Source organism: Oryctolagus cuniculus, chromosome 15 (assembly GCF_051225735.1).
Source record: "Oryctolagus cuniculus isolate XC-2025 breed Fujian yellow rabbit chromosome 15, ASM5122573v1, whole genome shotgun sequence".
NCBI lineage: Eukaryota > Metazoa > Chordata > Mammalia > Lagomorpha > Leporidae > Oryctolagus > Oryctolagus cuniculus.
In genome coordinates, this window is record NC_142881.1 from 83,561,366 (window position 1) to 83,580,429 (window position 19,064).

Consider the following 19,064-nt stretch of genomic DNA (forward strand, 5'->3'; position numbering starts at 1 on the left):
TTTGTGAAAAAATTGCCGAGAACACATAATTGAGAAAGGACAGTCTCTTTGATATGGGATGTTGGGACTACTGGATAACCACACGCAGAAATATGAAGTCAGGCTTTTATCTCACAGGACATAAATGTAAGACTTGAAACTGTGAAATCTAATAGAAGGAAACATAGGAAAAAGCTAGTCTGGGCAGTTATTATTTGGGATATGAACCTCAAAGCACAGGTAACAAACGTGAAAGAGACAAGTGGGATTACCTCACACAAGAAAACAATCAACAGAGTAAGGGGAAAACAGTTGAAACCATACATCTAGTAAGGGGTCAATATCAAACAGATAAGGTGCTCATATTAAATAGTAACCAAATCAATAACTCAGCTGAAAAATGGGCAAAAGATCTGACTAGAAATTTGTCAAAATAAGATGTACAAATAGCTAACATGTGTATGAAAACAAATTCAGCATCTCTATTCATCAGAGAAATGCAGATTAAAACCACCATGAGATGTCATGTCACACCTGTTAGAGTGGCTGCCATAAAAATGAGAAAGATAATATATCGGAGGAGATATGGAGAAAGAAAGATAATGTATCGGAGGAGATGTGGAGAAAGGGAAACACTCATACTCTGTTGGTGGGAATGTAAATTAGTACAACCGCTATGGAAAATAGTATGGTTGTTCCTCAAAAAATTCTGCAACCCACCATTTGCCCACCTTGGCCAAGGCCCGGGCAGCTGCCGAGGCCGGCAGTCTGTGGGGCTCCATTTTGCTTCTCCTTTGGGCTGAAGACTTTTTTTCTTCATCATTTCTTCCCCCAGCCATGGACAGGGCCTCTGGGTCCAGGGACGACAACCACACGAGAACTCTGGGGCAGCTGTGTCGGTTGCAGCATTCAAGTCGCAAGTACTTGATCCGGCACCTGCAGCCTCCCTGGATCCCAAGGGCCGAGCAGCCGGAAGCGCACCTGCACACAGTTGTGGGAGGCGGGCAGCGTCCCGCGGGACAACGGCTGCGCCTGGACGCCCACCCCGTGGGCAGCGCTCCCCGGCGGGACGCTGTGACCGGAAGTGCTGCTGGCGCGTGACCTGCTGCTCCCGCGCGCCTGGGTTCCAGCCTGAGCGTTGAAGAAACGGCCAGGAGCCGCCAGGAGCTGGTGTCTGAGGCTGGGAAAGACCCAGCCCAGCCAAGGGTCAGGCCCGTGGCGGCCACGCCGTTTTCGGGGACGTGCTGGAACTCTCTTCGTGATTTTCTGCGGGGGCCCTAGCGGTTCTCCACGGCGGCTTCCGTAAGTTTTCACCGCAGGACTTTCAGTTTTGTTCCTGAGAAACGGGTATTTTCCCCTCCTACAGGGAAGGTTGATGGAGGAAGGAAGGTGTGGAAAAGAGGGAGAGAGGGGGAGAGAGAGTAGGAGACGGGAGAAGAGAGAGGAAGGAGGGAGGGAGGGAGAGTGAGCAAGAACTTTTCCCGCCGGCCCTGTGAACATCTTGTGGCCAGAAGTACCCGTGGCGCCTCAGTGAGAAGAGGCCATCGCCGCCTCTCTTTTCTGAATCGTACTGAAGTGTGACCTGTGCTGCAGTGAGCTTGCGGAATTCACAGGTGTACAGCTGAGGGACTGTCACAGACCCAGCACGCGTGGCACTAGTGTTACGATGAAAGTAAAAACAGAGCCGGCGCCGGGGCTCACTAGGCTAATCCTCCGCCTTGCGGCACCGGCACACCGGGTTCTAGTCCCGGTCGGGGCGCCGGATTCTGTCCCGGTTGCCCCTCTTCCAGGCAGCTCTCTGCTGTGGCCAGGGAGTGCAGTGGAGGATGGCCCAAGTGCTTGGGCCCTGCACCCCATGGGAGACCAGAATAAGCACCTGGCTCCTGCCATCAGATCAGCGCGGCGGCCATTGGAGGGCGAACCAACGGCAAAAGGAAGACCTTTCTCTCTGTCTCTCTCTCTGTTCACTCTGTCAAAAAAAAAATAAAAATAATAATAAAAAAGAAAGTAAAAACAGAACCGTACTGAAACCCAGGACTCCCTCTTGGGCTGTGTTCCACCACTGCTCTGGTCTTCTGATGCCCAGTTTTATTTTTCCCGGATATGTGTGTCTTGCTTTTGTGGGGCAGCGTTATCTTTGTGAGGGTCGTCTGCATTCTTCCAGTGGGTCATGGAAGGCTCGTTCCCGCGGCTCTAGCGTTCCTGCCTCCATGGCCATTGGAGTAGTTCTGTCCGCGTTCTAGTGCAGCTCCTCTGTGAATGTCTGCAGCAGAGAGCTACCATGATAGGGCCCTGTAGTTATGGTGTGTGTGTGTGTGTGTGTGTGTGTGTGTGTGTTTCTTTTTCAAATCTTGTAGTGTCGGCTGGAACCGCGGCTCACTAGGGTAATCCTCTGACTGCGGCGCCAGCACCCTGGGTTCTAGCCCCAGTTGGGGCGCCGGATTTTGTCCCGGTTGCTCCTCTTCCAGTCCAGCTCTCTGCTGTGGCCTGGGCGGGCAGTGGAGGATGGCCCAAGTACTTGGGCCCTGCACCCACTTGGGAGACCAGGAGGAAGCACCTGGCTCCTGGCTTCGGATCAGTGCAGTGCGCCGGCCATAGTGGCCATTTGGGGGCTGAACCAACGGAAGGAAGACCTTTCTGTCTCTCTTTCACTAACTCTATCTGTCAAAAAAAAAAAAAGTTTCTAGAAAAACTGGAATTAAAATGTAAGCTTACTTTGATGCAAAACAGTTTTGAAATCCATGCGTCATTTCTTATACACGCTTTACCTGATCTTTTAGAAGCGTCTTTGTACACATGGCTTTCAAAAAGTTTTGCACCAACATAAACTGAGCTCTTATCCCAGTTTCCCGCCAATTTTTGCAGCCCCCTCAGACTTGCTCTCCACTCCTGATGTCTTTCACCAGCCGTGGGTTTTGTCTGTTCTGGAGTGTCCTGTTAGTGGAATGAGACGTCATGTTGCTTCCAGAGCCTGTGGCTCAGCCATGCTTGCTGCTGCACAGAACCCTCGTGTGTTCCCTGTGATGGCTGAGCACCCTGCAGGATGTGAGCAGACCCGTGTTGGCAGCTGGCAACCCCTTCTTACTCTGATGGCCATTTGCATGGTTTCCCGTGTTTGGCTGTGATGAGCAAAGGTGCTGTTATATGTGATCTTGTCCCAGTCTGCCTGTGAATGCACATTTTCATTGTTCTGGGGGAAATGCACCTACCAGTAAGATAGCTGGCTTCTAGAGTAGTGTAAGGTTTTTGAAGAACTTGCTAAACTGGTTTACAATGTGGTTGTACCATTTTATACTCTCTAAGGTGATGTTTGGGAATTCTGTTTTCTCCCCATCCTTGCCCACATTCAGGGCCATCAGTTGTTTTACATTAGCCATTGTATTGTGTAAGAGCACCCCATGTGGTCTTTTTTTTTTTTAAAGATTTTTTTTATTTATTTGAAAGTCAGAGTTATACAGAGAGGGGAGAAAGAGAGAGAGAGAGAGAGAGAGAGAGAGAGAGAGAGAGAGAGAGAAAGAAAGAAAGAAAGAAATGTCTTCCATCTGATGGTTCACTCCCCAATTGACCACAATGGCTGGAGCTGCACAGATCCAAAGCCAGAAGCCAGCAGCTTCTTCCAGGTCTCCCATGCGGGTGCAGGGGCCCAAGGACTTGGGCCATCCTCCACTGCTTTCCCAGGCTATAGCAGAGAGCTGGATTGGAAGTGGAGCAGCCGGGTCTCAAACCGGCTCCCATATTGGATGCTGGTGTTTCAGGCCAGGGCATTAACCCACTGTGTCACACTTTCAGGCCCCTCCATGGGGTCTTAATCTGCATTTCTCTAATGACTAATGATGCCCAGCACTTTTATTGTGGCCTGCAAGGAGGGGCTTCTTGTCCATTCACAGCATTCCATCATGAAGTGTCCAAGACTTCTGCTCATATTTTATTTTTAAAATGTTGATTTTAATGGACATACAATATTTATCTTTATTTGTGGGATACAGTATTCTAATTCAGTACTTGTATACAGTATGTAATGACCAAATCAGGGTAATGAGCATTTCTACATCCTTATGTATTTTGTTTAGAGCCGTAGAGTTCCTGTCTTCTGGTTCTTTTCAGAACAGTGGGTTACTCTGAACTGCACCTGCTCTCTTGTGGTGTTGAACACTGGAACTTATTCTAACTGTATTCTGATACCTGTTACTCAACCTGTCCCTGCCCTCCTCCTCTCTACCCTTCCTACTTTAATATTCACTATTTTCCTACTGAAGTATGTGATCTTGTCCCAGTCTGCCTGTGGATGTGCATTTTCATTGTTCTGGGGGAAATGCATACTTCCTGCTACTTTGGGCATTTCCTGGCTTGGATGAATATGAATATAGCCACTGTAAACACTTATCACTAGCTTTTTTGCAAATATATATTTTCATTTCTCTTGAGTAAATATCTAGAGATGAATTTCTAGGTTGTATACTAAATGTATGTTTCACTTGAAAAGAAATGGTTAAACCACTTTCCTAGAATGGCTGCTTGGAGTGGGAATTTGGCTTAGTAGGTAAAATACTACATGGGACACCCATGTCCCTAATCGGAGTACCTGGGATTGAGTCCCAGCTCCACTTCTAATTCCAACTTGCTGCTAATGCACAGCTTTAGAGGCAGCAAGCTAATGGCTCAAGTAGTTGAATTTCTGTCACCGGGGTGGGAGATTCAGCTTTAGTTCCCAGTTTTAGGCTTCAACCTGGTCCTGCATCTGCTGTTGGGTAATGAACCAGCAAATAGGAGGTCTGTTTCTTTGTCTTTCAAATAAATAAATAAATAATAAACATAAAATCACTGTTGCATTTTGGGCTTGTGGGTGTTTTAGTTGCTTTATATTCTCCCCAAGAATTTTCTTTTTTTCCTGGTAAATGTTTACTATAACGGTTAGTTGTTATTGCTTAGTTTGATCAAGGTCTAGTGTTGCTGAGAAGCATCTCAAAATGGAGTCTAGCATTAAGACATTAACTGTGGAGGTGATAATTGAATTCTGCATGTTGCGATTTGATCTTTAGGGCCAGTCTGACCTATGCGTGTCTTCCTTAATTTAAGGAGTTGATTTTTAATAAAGAATTGACTCATAATCATTATAATGAATACAGAGGGACTACAAGCTAAGGGAGCGAGACTGAGGCCTGATAAATCTCCATTTGCAGCAAGGGTCAAGCCAGCATCTGTCTTCTTGTAGTCATATTGTCAGTACTACTGCAGCATCAGGGTGTGGCTGGGGCTTGGGCGATTGCTGCATACGCCTCTTAGATGAGAGGAATGGCACTCGTTGGATCTGGGGCTCAAGTCTGAACTTAGCACTGTGAGGTCCCTCGTGCCTGGCCTGGTTGTGCATCTACGGGTACAGTGTCAGCACTTAGCTCACCGCCAGTGTTCGGGCCATGCTGCTCTCTTCTCTTGACTCGATGTCCCCTGGGAGGCAGAGTTCTGGGACTGGGTTGGCAGCTGGTACCAACTTGTAATTTTCTCCAACTTTTTAAGACAGAGTATACATTTGCTACAGAATATGAAATATGCTAACATTCTTGTCGAACACTTTGGGTGTTAATGTGAATTTTTTTTACCCTTTGACAGAAAATGTCATGGATATTTTAAGAGGAAAAAGGGAGAAGGGGTATGAATTCCCTCGTGGTGCCATCCTTCTGGAATGACAATATATTCTCATCTTAACTTCCTTACCTGTAACTTTTATCTGAGAACCTTTCCTGTGTCATGTCTGGTAGCTTGTTAGTTTCCAGTAGCATATATTTTAGATGAAGTTTTCATCTTTTTGATGACACTGTCATATATTCGATCTTGACTTTGAGTCTACTGTCTTGCATTCTTGCTTGTCCTAATAAAATCTCCTCTGTCTTTTGCCATGGCTCAGCCATCTCTTAAAGTCATGAGTCGGGAAGCTGAGTCTTGCATTAGCTTCTGCTATGTTGATACTTCATACCCATTTCTCTTCCAAAGTTGTGATTTTTGGGTGGAATAAAAATTAAAATATAATCACAATCTCTATCTATGTTCTTCACTTTTCCTCTGGGTCTCTGAAATCTTTCTATGTGCAAATCATTTGCTTTTGATTTTACTTACTTTGAGTAATAGGGGAGAGGTTCATGGTCTGTGAGCTGCATACATATTATAAGACTCCCATCATGCATCAGGTTCATGTTTCAGGGGAGCACATGTCTGTCACAGCAATGCTTGGTCACCTAAGCCTGTCATGTTGGTTACTATTTCCTCAAACAGAGTCCATCACGTTAAAGCACCAAAGGTAAAGTTTTATAAGGATTGGTGAGAAGATCACAGGAACATTGTATTAGTCTGCTTTTGGTTCCTTTAACTAAAATATCTTCAATTAAAATCTTTTTCTTGGAAAGGCTTGATTTCAGTGTATAATTTGGAGGTCACAGTTCATGATTAGGTGGCCCCATAATCTAGCATCTGATGGAGACTGGTCATGGTGAGTATGGAGGAATAATTATGTGGTGAGCCAGGCAGGTAAGAGAACAGCTGGCTAGAACTTTAATAATTATTTCTTTGAGAACCACTTCCAAGGGCACACCTCTGTGGCCTAAAACCTCCCACCCAACACACCTCCCAGGTGCCATAATTAGATCAAGTCTGTGTCTTTAATCCATCAACCTTCAATGTTAAGATAGTGGAGTTAATTTAATTTTATTTTTTTAAGATTTATTTATTTATTTGAAAGTCAGAGTTACAGAGAGAAGGAGAGAGAGAGAGAGAGAGAGAGAGAGAGAGAGAGAGAGAAAGGTCTTCCATCTGCTGGTTCACTCCCCAGTTGGTCACAACAGCTGGTGCTGAGCTGATCCGAAGCCAGGAGCCAGGAGCTTCTTCTGGGTCTCCCATGTGGGTACAGGGGCCCAAGGACATGGGCCGTCTTCTACTGCTTTCCCAGGCCATAGCAGAAAGCTATGTAGCCAAGACTAGAACTGGCACCCATATGGGATGCTGGCCCTGCAGGAGGCAACTTTACCCACTACACCACAGCGCTGGCCCTGGTAGTAGAGTTTAGTGCTGTGGCATAATGGGTAAAGCTGCCACCTGTGGCGCCAGCGTCCCACATGGGTGTGGGTTCAAGTACTTGCTGCTCCTCTTCCGATCCAGCTTTCTGCTATGCCCTGAGAAAGCAGTGGAAGATGGCTCAAATCCTTGGGCCCCTGCACCCACATGGGGGACCCAGAGGAAGCTCCTGGCTTTGGATCAGCCCAGCTCTGGTTATTGCAGCCATTTGGGGAGTGAACCCGTGGATGGAAGACCTCTCATGCACTTTCTTACTCTCACTCACTCTGTCTCTGTCTCTGTCTCTGTCTCTGTCTCTGTTTCTCTCTTTCCCTCTGCTTCTCTGTAATTCTACTTTTCAAATAAAACAAATAAATTAAAAAAAAAAACAGTAGAGTTTAACCATCTTGTATGAGTTTGGGGAAGACAGGTCTTATTCAACCCATGACAAATATTCAGGAGCCAGTAATTACCTATCTAACTATGTATCTATGTATCTGCATGGAGTGAAAATGTGTACCTCTGAGTAGGTCAGAAGCTCTCAGCAAAAGGAGTGTGTTGGCCGGAAAGAAACCACAAAACAGTTCTGCCATAGTGTCTCCTCTGCAGAGCATTGCTGGCTACCAAGCTCTTTTGGACATGGCAAGTGTTGTTTTCTCTCCAGTTTGTTCAGACTCCTCTGTAGATTCTGGATGTTTCTATTTATCCAGAATGTCTGGTGCTCATCCTCCACAGGCAGAATTGAGAACATACAATTTTAACACTGAAACAGGCCAGAGATTCTTCCTACTTTAATCCTTCTCTTTGTATGCCTGTTCTCTTATCTGTAAAAGTGGACATAATGGTGCCTTTCGCTATTGGAAATCCAATAGGATCATGTATGGAGCGGTACCCAGGATAGATAGTATGTGGCATGTGGCATGTGCACAAATGACTTTGAGCCATAGTCTGTCACATTCTGGCACTGGACACTGATTTATCCTTTCACTTCGAGAATCCTTTTCTTTCTGACTTCCTTCTCTCTTGCTTTACGACAGCTCACTGTCTTTGCAAAGCCCCAGGCTGTGGTTTGTAGAATTCTCCTTGGAAACCACAATAGCATTTACTCATTTCCATCCTATCTTAAACTTTCCATTTTTGCATTAGTTTCACAAAGAGCACTGACAGAAGCTTGTGAATTCCATTTGAAAATTCTCTTTTATCTAGGAATAGAGCTCAAGTTATACAGACTTGAAAGCACTAAGAGACTGTGGGTGCTCTTAAGTTTTCTGAACGAGTTTAAGGCTCTAATTGCTTCATTGTTGTCCAGTCAAATTATTCTCAGTCTGGATACCAGGTTCTTGAAGGAGTGGTTAAAACATCCATAGCCCCTATCTCAGTACTTGTGTTTGCTCCAGCTCTTACTCCTGGCTCCAGTTTCCTGCCGATGTAGACCTGGGAGGCAGTGGTCTCTCTGTTGGGTTTGGGCCCTGTTTTCATTCTTTTTCTTTTTTTAAAGATTTATTTATTTGAAAGGCAGAGTTAGGGAGCCAGAGAAATATTCTGTTGGTTCATGGCCCAATGGCTGGGGCTGGGCTAGGGCAGACTGGGCTGAAAGCAGGAGCTTCATCTGGTTCTCCCATGTAGGTGGCAGGGGTGCAAGCACTTGGACCATCTTCCACTGATTTCCCAGGTGCATTAGCAGTGAATTGGATTGGAAGTAGAACAGCTGGGATTTGAACTGGTGCCCATATGGGATGATGACATCACAGACAGTGGCTTAACCCACTGTACCACACCAGCCCTTGAGTGATTTTTTCGCACTTTGAATTATTACTGTGTGATTCTTTTACCATCTGAATTATTTCTCAATAGGCAGATCCTGGTGTTTTCTGTAGATAACAGTTTCATTAGCTGAGACAACATGAGTAACTTATTCCACATCTGATTCGCAAGAAGGTTTGAGGTAGCTGTAGCTATATCCTAATCACTTCTCACTGTATTTTAGTTATTTACAATAGCGGGCAATTGCTTGAGGGCAGGGATCAAGCTTCATCCTTAAATTTTCTTTGCCTAGAATGCAGCCTCATAAAAAAATAACAATAGCCACTATCTGTTGAGCTTCTATTAGGAGCCAACTGCATTATCTTATTTAATCACCACAGCAACCACTGGGATACATGCAGTTACATCTCTTTCTTTATGGATCAGACAATGGCATTGTATAGAGGTTAGTTAATAGGCTCACATTTCCTACTGTAAAGTGGTAAGGCTGTGGTTCAAATGCCACTGGTCAAACTCCAGGGCCAGGCTCTGAGATGCTGCACTGTTTTATTTTGTGTTTGGGGCATCAAGCACAACTGAATTGAACACCTGACTTCTTCTTTCTCACCAGAGTGCTTAGGTAAGATGGGATCAGATATTTTTTAGAATTATCTTCCTTCTCAAAGCCCGCTCTTTCTCTTAAATTTCTGAAATCCAAGTTGTAACATCTAATATATATTTTAAGCTTTACCCAACTGTTTCATCTTTTACTACCATGGAATGATATGACAGCGGAGTGAACCAGTGGATGGAAGACACCCCCCCGCCCCTCCTTCTCTATGTAACTCTGACTTTCAAATAAATAAATAAATATTTAAAAAAAGATTTATTTAAAAAAGAAAAGTCTAGGGTGACATTTTGGGTTACTTCCTTCACTGTCTGCTATCCTTCCGTCCAGTTCTTGTCTGGAATAGGTCATATTCTCTCTCTCTCTCTTTCTTTTCCGGATAGGCAGAGTTAGACAGTGAGGGGGGGGTGGAGAAAGGTCTTCCTTTTCCATTGGTTCACCCCCAAAATGGTCGCTATGGCCGGTGTGCTGCACTGATCCGAAGCCAGGAGCCAGGTACTTCCTCCTGGTCTTCCATGTGGGTGCAGGACCCAAGCACTTGGGCCATCCTCCACTGCCCTCCTGGGCCACAGCAGAGAGCTGGACTAGAAGAGGAGCAACAGGGACAGGATCCGGCGCCCCAACCAGGACTGGAACCTGGGGTGCCGGCTCCACAGGCTGAGGATTAGCCTAGTGAGCTGCAGTGCTGGCCACCAGCCCTTCTTTTTAAGGCAGGCATTAATGAGACTTTGGGTAAGGTACAGGCTGAAGTCCTACTCACTTCTAGGAACAAAACACATTTTCATTCTCAGTTTTCTACAATGCTTGAAGGCAGTTGTACTTTGGAGATGGTCTCCCCCGAACACCTGCAGGGTACAGCTTTGGGACTCGGAAATCAGGATTTGGGACTTGGACCAGGATCACTGCCTCCCACACGTGTCCCTAAAGATGCAGTATTTATGGAATGGAGCTGGTTTAAAGGGGGATGCTGAAGTGAAAAATTGAGAAAATAGGCTATTTTCAGCTGTGCTTGTAAAGCTTGGAAAATCAGGAGCCACAGAGAGGATTTCCTGCTAGGACAGACTCCCTGTAGGCCTTTCTGCCAGACTTTCATTAACAGAGTCCCCATCACCGACTCGAATCAGGCCCTGACTCTGGTCGGATTGCTTTGCAGGGATTTGTTCTGAGCAAGTTGGTGGCAAACGCTTCACTTTAGACACGGCCAAGAAGGAGAATGTGGTTTTGTTTGGTGATAAAATGCAATTGCAGCTATTGGGGAAAAAATAGGAAAGGAGAGAGTCTCTGATGTGTGTTTTTAGCATGGCATTAGGACCTGTAGAGCTATAGCCTAGAAGTGACTAATTGGCTCCAGTGTAGAAGTCAGGACATGCCCTGACTTAGGTTAAGCTCTAAATAATATGTAGGGAGAAATGACTTAGTTTGGCAGCCCACAGCAGACTTGCCACAATTTGCCCATAGGGAGAAGGAATTCAAAATTTATTAGTTTCCTATTCAGGCTCTTGATCAGTTATTATGTTATGTTAGTTACCTTTATAAAAACTCCTTTGAAAATAACTTTTTTTTTATTTTTATTTTTTGACAGGCAGAGTGGACAGTGAGAGAGAGAGAGACAGAGAGAAAGGTCTTCCTTTTGCTGTTGGTTCACCCTCCAATGGCCGCCGCGTCCGGTGCGCTGTGGCTGGCGCACCGCGCTGATCCGATGGCAGGAGCCAGGTGCTTCTCCTGGTCTCCCATGGGGTGCAGGGCCCAAGCACTTGGGCCATCCTCCACTGCACTCCCTGGCCACAGCAGAGAGCTGGCCTGGAAGAGGGGCAACCGGGACAGAATCCGGCGCCCCGACCGGGTCTAGAACCTGGTGTGCCAGCGCCGCTAGGCGGAGGATTAGCCTAGTGAGCCACGGCGCTGGCCTAAAATAACTATTTTTTTAATCACTCCAATTTTATAAATTAAGACACAGAAGACTTAGCACTACGTCACACGTTTGGTCATGATGGGACCCAGATCTGATATCACAGCCCACGATTTACAAGTGGCAGATCAGTGTTTTTTATACATGGCTTAATCTCAATATAGGATCTGCTTCATTATAAACACACACACACACACACTCACATACATGTGCACATGCACGCAGCGAAAGAAATCAATGGCCCACAAGCATCTATGGAGGAAGTGTGATTATAAGGAAGACATCCTTGAGTTTACAGGGAATAAACCTTTCCTGATCAATCTCACTCCCTTTGTTGATAGTTACTGGATATAAAAAGTTGTGAGGAAAGACCTTAATAATGATCTTCTTGAGGGGCCAGCACTGTGGCATAGTGGGTAAGGCTGCCTACTTGTGACGCTAACATCCCATATGGGCACTGATTCAGGTCCTGGCTGCCCTCCTTGCGCAGCTCCCTGTTAATGGCCTGGGAAAGCAATGGAAGATGGCCCAAGTGTTTGGGCCCCTGTTACCCATGTGGGAGACCTGGGTGAAGCTCCTGGCTTTAGTGTGGTCCAGTGCTGGCCATTGCAGCCATCTAGGGAGTGAACCAGCAGATGGACAATCTTTCTTTCTTTCCCTCTCTGTAACTCTTTAAATAGAAAGTCCTAAAACATGACTGGACTAGTAGTTGTGGCAGTGGGCCATTTTTCTTGTACTCTTGCCAGCTATGACCCCTTCCCTTTGCAGGCATTTCCTCCTCCCTCCTGTGACCCTGCTTAGATGTACACACTGGGACTCCATGTAAAGCTCCTGGCTCTGGGTGCACTCCTGAAGGCTGACTGTGTCACAGCTTGTTTCTGTGTTCATGCTACTGACGGAGCCCTTTACATTTTGGAGATCTCTCTCTCTTCCAGCCACTGGAAGGCTGACAATGGCACCAATTTTAAGTCCTGATACAACCCTGACATGTGCCTTGAATCTTTGTGGAGGGGCAAGGGTGGGCTTCTGAGAAGGGTGGGGAGCTAGTGGTGGGTGTGAAGCAGTGCAGGGCAGAAGTGGAGATGAGCAGGTGGCCAAGCTAAGTTTAGGCAGTGAAGTCCAAATAGCAATGATCTGGGGTAAGATGAGAAGGCCCAGACATTCCTTGACTTGGTTGGGAGAGAGTGACCATCTCATCCAAGTGACAAGGAGACTAGGCCAGCAGCTGCTTTTGTTTCCATCCATTGTGGATCAGAGCAGCCCAACTCAGTGGTTTGAAACAATAAGGATTCAGTTAGCTTGAGAATCTGCAGTAGCTGGAGTGCAGCTGGGCTGAGGGTGGGCGCCTTGGTTTTCCCTTCTATATAGGCCTCTCTACATTCACACCCCATCCCGCAAAAGGTATGTGGGGTTTCCTCACAGCCTGGTGGTGGGGCAATCAGGGTGAGCATTCCAGAGAACCTGGCAAAGCTGCAGGCCTTTGATGGTCTCCCCTTAGGTTGCATCACTTTGTACATTCTACTTATGGAGTCAGTGCAGAGGGCTGTCCCCATTCAAGGGGAGGGAACATGAGCCTTGGTTCAGAATCACATGGTAAGGGCAGCAGGTGAGATGAAGGAGGCTCCTGTGGTCATTTCGGGAAAGTCACAGAGGCCAACAGGAGCTGCAAAGAAGAGAAAGGGGGCAAAATGTGTTCTGGGCTTTCATTTAAGGATTTGTGTCTCACTCTCCCAATGGTTTTTTAATTCCATCCACAAGTGATGGATGGGTGCTGAGGAAGTTCACAGAGAGTGTTTTGTTCTGAGAATATTGAAACTTTTTCTGATAGAGGTAGCTCCATTATTGGCTTATTTTATCCCAGTTACAGCTTTAGTGCAATGGGTGCAATTTGTCTTCTGGTGGACTAGGGAAGTGGAGGTCTCTTCTAGTTGGAGAGACAGCAGAGGAAGGCCTGAAGAATTTGTTCAGAACATTGTGTGTGTGTATGTGTGTGTGTACCTGTACCTTTCAGAAGGTAAGTGGTTACACAAATGAACTGCAGTGCAAAAAGTCTGAGGCACTGTAAACTAAGCCCTGGAGACCAACTCAACAAAGAGAGAGGCTTTTTGACATTGTCTAGTCTCCAGGACAGATTCAGGCCCTGGAGCCCACAAGACAAGAAGAGTGTTTTATGTAGAGCTGTCCAAGGGTTCACCCATGCTTTTGACCCTGATGGGCAGAAGAGGCATCAGATAACAATTGCTTCCCCTGTGTCATGGGGAGCTGTGGCTCCAGTGGAGACAGGGTGAGGCTAAGACCTTTTAAAATTGCTAACTGGTATTTGATTTTTTAGAAAAATATTTTTAACTTTGAGAAATGGGTGTGTGTGCACATGTGTGTGTACACACACACAAGAGCTCCCAAATGCCGAATGACTCCCCAAATGCCAGCAACAGTTAGAGCTGGGCCAGGCTGAAGCCAGGAGCTAGGAACTCATGCTGGGTTTCCCAGGTGGGTTCAGGGACCCAAATACTTAAACCATCACCTTCTGCCTACCAGGTCCACATTAGCAGGAATCTGGAATCAGTAGTGGACCTGGGACTTGAACCCCGGTACTCAGATATGGGATGTGAATGTCCTAAGTGGCTTAACTGCTAGGCCATATGTCAGCCCTTTAGCTGTCATCTCTATAATGTCACTTCTGTTTTTCCTTTAAGATGTAGGAGATAAAGGTGATATAGGAAGGAATCTTTCTAGAGAACCCACTGCCATGGGGATGATAAGCATTCAGTGGATGAGTGGTCATCCAGCCTGATTTAGGGACTAGTACCTTTTCAACAGATGCCATGGTGCAGTGCACTTTGTGAGCTTTCATGGCTGCTGAATGTATCTGAATTGGGAAGGCTGGCACCTGGTTGGGATGAACGTGTGTGTGTTTGGGGGGGTAAATCTCACTTTTTAAGTTGTGATTTTCTTTCTGGATCATAACTACCTGAGAGAGTAGGGTTCTGTGCTTCTCTAAGGATGCAATATTTCTGTCAATGGCCCAACATTCCAAAATCCAACCATCATTTGAATATAAAATAGTGTTCTAAATTGTAACTGCCTTAGGAGTAGGTACTAATTTCCAGACTTTGTTTTATTTAGTTAAAATGTCAGTCAATCAGACAAGGGTTTTATATTAAAAGTGTTTCAGGTACTGGTGGTGGAAGAATGACCAAGTTTTTGCTTGCAAGTCATGAGCTTATTTTGGTGAGAAATATTTATCAAAATAAATGAAAGCATTTATGTGCAGATGATTTGGAGAATTGATAAGTGCTATGAGGGAAACAAACAGTAAAATAATAGAAATTGATCTAAGTGGTCATCAGGAGGGTCTTTCTGAAGGGTAGCATTTGAAAAGGAAATAGCCATCAGAAGACCATCAGAGCGAGACAAGAATGCAAGGACGCTGGCGCTGCAGCTCACTAGGCTAATCCTCTGCCTGTGGCACCGTCATCCTGGGTTCTAGTTCCGGTTGGGGTGCCGGTTCTGTCCTGGTTGCGCCTCTTCCAGTCCAGCTCTCTGCTGTGCCACGGGAAGGCAGTGGAAGATGGCCCAAGTGCTTGAGCCCTGCACCCGCATGGGAGACCAGGAGGAAGCACCTGGCTCCTGGGTTTGGATTGGTGCAGTGTGCCGGCCATGGTGGCCATTTGGGGGGTGAACCAACGGAAGGAAGACCTTGCTCTCTGTCTCTCTCTAACTCTGCCTGTCAAAAAAAAAAGTGCAAAGACATAGCAACTGGGCTATGATATGATATATATATCATACACACACACTTTCTCTATATATATACTTATATATAGTAATGAGTTTGGTTTACTGTAAGAGCAGTGAGGAGTTACTGGAGGGTTTCCACATGCAGGTAGTGAGATGTGGTTTAGTGTTTAGGAATATCACTCTAGCAGTGTGAAGAATGGACTGTAGAAGAACAAGATGGAGGCAGCAGGCTGACCCAGTGGCTTAGTTTAGGATGTAGCAGTGGAGATGGTGAACAGTGATTCAATGTCTGCTGTGTTGTGAAAGCTGAACCAGTGAGATTCGCATGTGGTTTGGGTGTGAACTGGAAGTAAACATGGAAAACTGTTAGCTTTTTGACCCAAGGAGCTGAGTGAATTGTCAGACCATTTTCTGAAAATGGAGAAGTGAAGTTAATGCTTGATTAGGCCAAGTTCAGAGTGGTAAATAGATGTCTTAAGTGAAAGTGTTGATTTGACTGCTGGATGTCTAATTCAAGGTGGAAATCAAGCCTTGAGTTACAGATTCGGGACTTAGCAGCCTAAAGATGGCATTTAAATTATTAGAATGGATAGGATCACCTAGGGGGAGAGGGGAGAGGAATGAAAAAATGGGAAGGCTAAACACAAGCTCTGTGTTTTGCTGACTTTAGAGATCTAGCAACTGCAGAAAGGTTGTGATGATTGGAGGAAATGCAGGCAGATGTGGAGTTCCGGGAACGAGGAGAAGCAAGTCCTTCAAGAAGGACTTCCTGATCAGCCCCCTCCAGTGCTGCTGGTAAGGCTTGCAGAGTGGGAACTGAGCACAAACTCTGTCCGGGCTTAGGTGACCTTGATAAAAGCCTTCTCAGTGGAGTGATGGGGACAGAATGAGATATAGAAAGTAGGTAACAGTGGGTGTGGAAATTTTATAGGAAAGTAAACAAAAGAAATAGAGCAGAGCTGGAGGGGAATGCATGATCAAATTAAGTTTCCCTTTTATTTCTAAACAGGAAATATTAATACATGACTTTCCAGGGGAGGAGGCAGAAAGGAGAGAGGGAGGAAGGGAGGGAGAAAGAAGATGACAAAGGCACATAGCCAAGGCAGTGTATTAGATGTTGTAAGATGAAATTATTTTATTTTTAATTATTTTAATTTTATTTATATATATTCTTTCTCTTTTTGGAAGTGAGGTTGTCAAGAGTGAGAAGGAATCTGTTTCACTAGGGACAGTAGTAGTCATGACTGTGAAAGTTGGATGTTGATGTGAGTTTTGAGGACATAAAACAAAATTAAGACCAGTTAGCATGATTATGGATTTTCTTATGGAATGATTTAGCTCCCAGTGTTAGACAAAGGTATCTTTAAAGTGACAGATAAGCTATTCTTGTTCTTGTGGGCCATAGCTTCTGTCTCTCTCTCTTTTTTTTTTTTATTTTGACAGGCAGAGTGGACAGTGAGAGAGAGAGAGACAGAGAGAAAGCTCTTCCTTTGCCATTGGTTCACCCTCCAATGGCCACCGCGACCGGCGCGCTATGGCCGGCGCACGGCGCTGATCCAATGGCAGGAGCCAGGTGCTTAGTCTGGTCTCCCATGGGGTGCAGGGCCCAAGCACTTGGGCCATCCTCCACTGCACTCCCTGGCCACAGCAGAGAGCTGGCCTGGAAGAGGGGCAACCGGGACAGAATCCGGTGCCCTGACCGGGACTAGAACCTGGTGTGCCAGCGCCGCAAGGTGGAGGATTAGCCTAGTGAGCCGCGGCACCGGCCAGCTTCTGTCTCAATATTCAACTCTGCCATTATTGCATAGAAGTAGGCATAGATAATGTAGAAGTGAATGAATGCAGTTGTATTACAATAAAATTTACTCAAAAACTGGCAATCCATTTGGTGCAAGATGATTAATTTCTTCTGGTCTATCTGCTTGAGTGTGCAGGTACAGGCAGAAGATATGGGGTGTCAGTAGTCTCTTCTGCCAGCAAGTATGATGGAATAAGAAAAGGTGCTAGAATAGAAGATCAAGCATGTCTCCAAGAGATCTAGGTAAATGTGTTGTGCCATGGACTGTGAGTGGGTTAAGAGAGAAATGAGGATATGGGGGCAATGATGGAAAACGCAAAGAGGCCAAATCAAGAATTCCAGGTCTCTGTAAGATCAGAGAATGGCAGAGATTGAAGTGCTAGGCTCAGTTTGCTGAAAGTTGGAAGGTGGGGGATGGATAAAGGGAAGTATATGTAATAGAGACTGCTCAGAGGTAGAGTAGTTACTGGTGGTCTGGAAGGCAGGGGAATGGAATGGAACAGGAGGAAAGATTAATGAAATGAAGAAGAGAAGTTGTTGAGTTGAATCAGCAATGTATTTTCCAAGAATGGTGATGTATGAGGATACTTCAAAAAGTTTGTGGAAAATGGAATTAAAAGATAAATTTATCTTGGTGCCAAAATTTTTAAAATTGGAAAAATGAGGTATCTTCAAAAACTTTGTAGAAAATGTGTATTGTGAAAAAACACCAGGTACAGATTGCATTTTTTTCCTCCAAAATAGACATCTTCTGGTATCATCTTCCACAGACTTTTTGAAGTGCCCTTGTGAGTGTTGCTGAAAAGGAATACAGTGATCTGGACTCTACTGTATTCAGTGAGTGAGGAAGAGTGACCATGTGGTCGGCAGGTGATCGCAACAATGAAGGCAACAAGGGGTAAGTTTGAACTTAGACTTCAGAAGCACCGGGATTTATGAGGGAGGGAGGGGCACTTCACTGGGGAAAATGAGGCTCCTGAGCCCAGCTGCAGGCATGGTGGACAAGGCCACCACGGGGAGGGCTGCAGGATGTTTGCTGTGCACAGTGACAAGCTGGTGTCCTCTCAAGAAAAGGGAAAGGAAGTTCAGCTCAAGACCACACGCTAGGAGAATTTACTGACAGTTGAGTATGAGTTCCAGTGATGGTACAGGCTGTCCTGTCAGCTGGAGAGGAGGTGGCCCCTGAGCATACGTGACAGACAGCTTGGGATGGTGGCTCTGTCCTGGAGGGACCGGGAATGGGTGGGTAGTGTGGCAGTTGGGAGAACAGGGCAATGAAACCTCTGGTCAACTGCCTCCCTTTTCTTTTTTTTTGAAGTGCTTTTAAAGTGCATTTTAAATAGACTTTTTAATTCACAAATAGTTGCATATATATATATATGATGAACAATAGAATTTTTTAAAAATCAAGCTAATGCATACATCCATCATTTCACTGATATATTCTCTTTTTTTATGGTGAGAATGATAATCCACTGTTTCAGAAACATTTAATCTCACAGTGTATTATGAACTGTGGTCATCGTGCAGGGCAGATGCTCACTGAAGCTGATTCCACAGTCTCACTGAAACTTTGAACCCTGCCATCAGTATCGCCTTTTGCCTCATACCCCTCCCCTCCCACCTCTGAGAACCACCTTCCTGCTCTGTTTCTATGAGATCAGCATTTTAAGATTTCACATATGAGGATACTATAAAAAGATCATGAGAAAAGCTTGTTATGAAAAAACATACATGGATTTCAAAATTATTTTGTCTAAAAATAGACTTACCTTTTAATTCTGTTTTTCTGTGAGCTCTTTGAAGTGCACCCTCTCATGAGTGAGATCATACAGTATCTGTCCTTTTGTGCTTGGCTTATTTCACTGGGCATGATGTCCAATTCCTTTTACTATGTGAAATACAATGACCAAATTAAGCTTGTTCAGAAATTTAAATTGAGGTGACTGGAACCATGTTTGAATAATTATAAAGAAATTTTTTAGCAGTTATGGTTAATTAACATTAGTTTACGTTTTTCTTAAATTGAGGAAAATTGTGTCCTCACTGCATTTTGTGATGGGGTTGAAAGTTTTCCAACCTGCAGTGGATTCCTCAGCTTTGGTGCTCAGTAAGTCACACGAGATGTGGTGTGACAGTGCCACCTGACCAAAGGGAGAAAAGTTCGTGGAGTTGCTCCTAACTGTGGCTCTTTGGAACTACTCTGGGGGAAACTGAACTACGTAGTA

At 45.3% G+C, this 19,064-nt stretch overlaps 1 long non-coding RNA gene across 9 annotated transcripts in view; it reads left to right on the forward strand.

The window, feature by feature from the left end:
* The first annotated feature begins 789 nt into the window (after positions 1-789).
* The window catches only part of LOC149122132 (uncharacterized), a 163,309-nt gene continuing 145,034 nt past the window's right edge, over positions 790-19,064 (forward strand). For 3 of the 9 annotated variants that reach the window (XR_016221793.1, XR_016221791.1, XR_016221792.1), the window contains exons 1-3: positions 795-1,281; positions 16,973-17,079; positions 17,607-17,734. This is a non-coding gene — a long non-coding RNA (uncharacterized LOC149122132). Of the gene's footprint in view, positions 1,282-16,965; positions 17,080-17,606; positions 17,735-19,064 lie in introns of all 9 variants that reach the window. The other 6 variants (XR_016221798.1, XR_016221794.1, XR_016221797.1 and 3 more) reach the window with 6 other exon arrangements.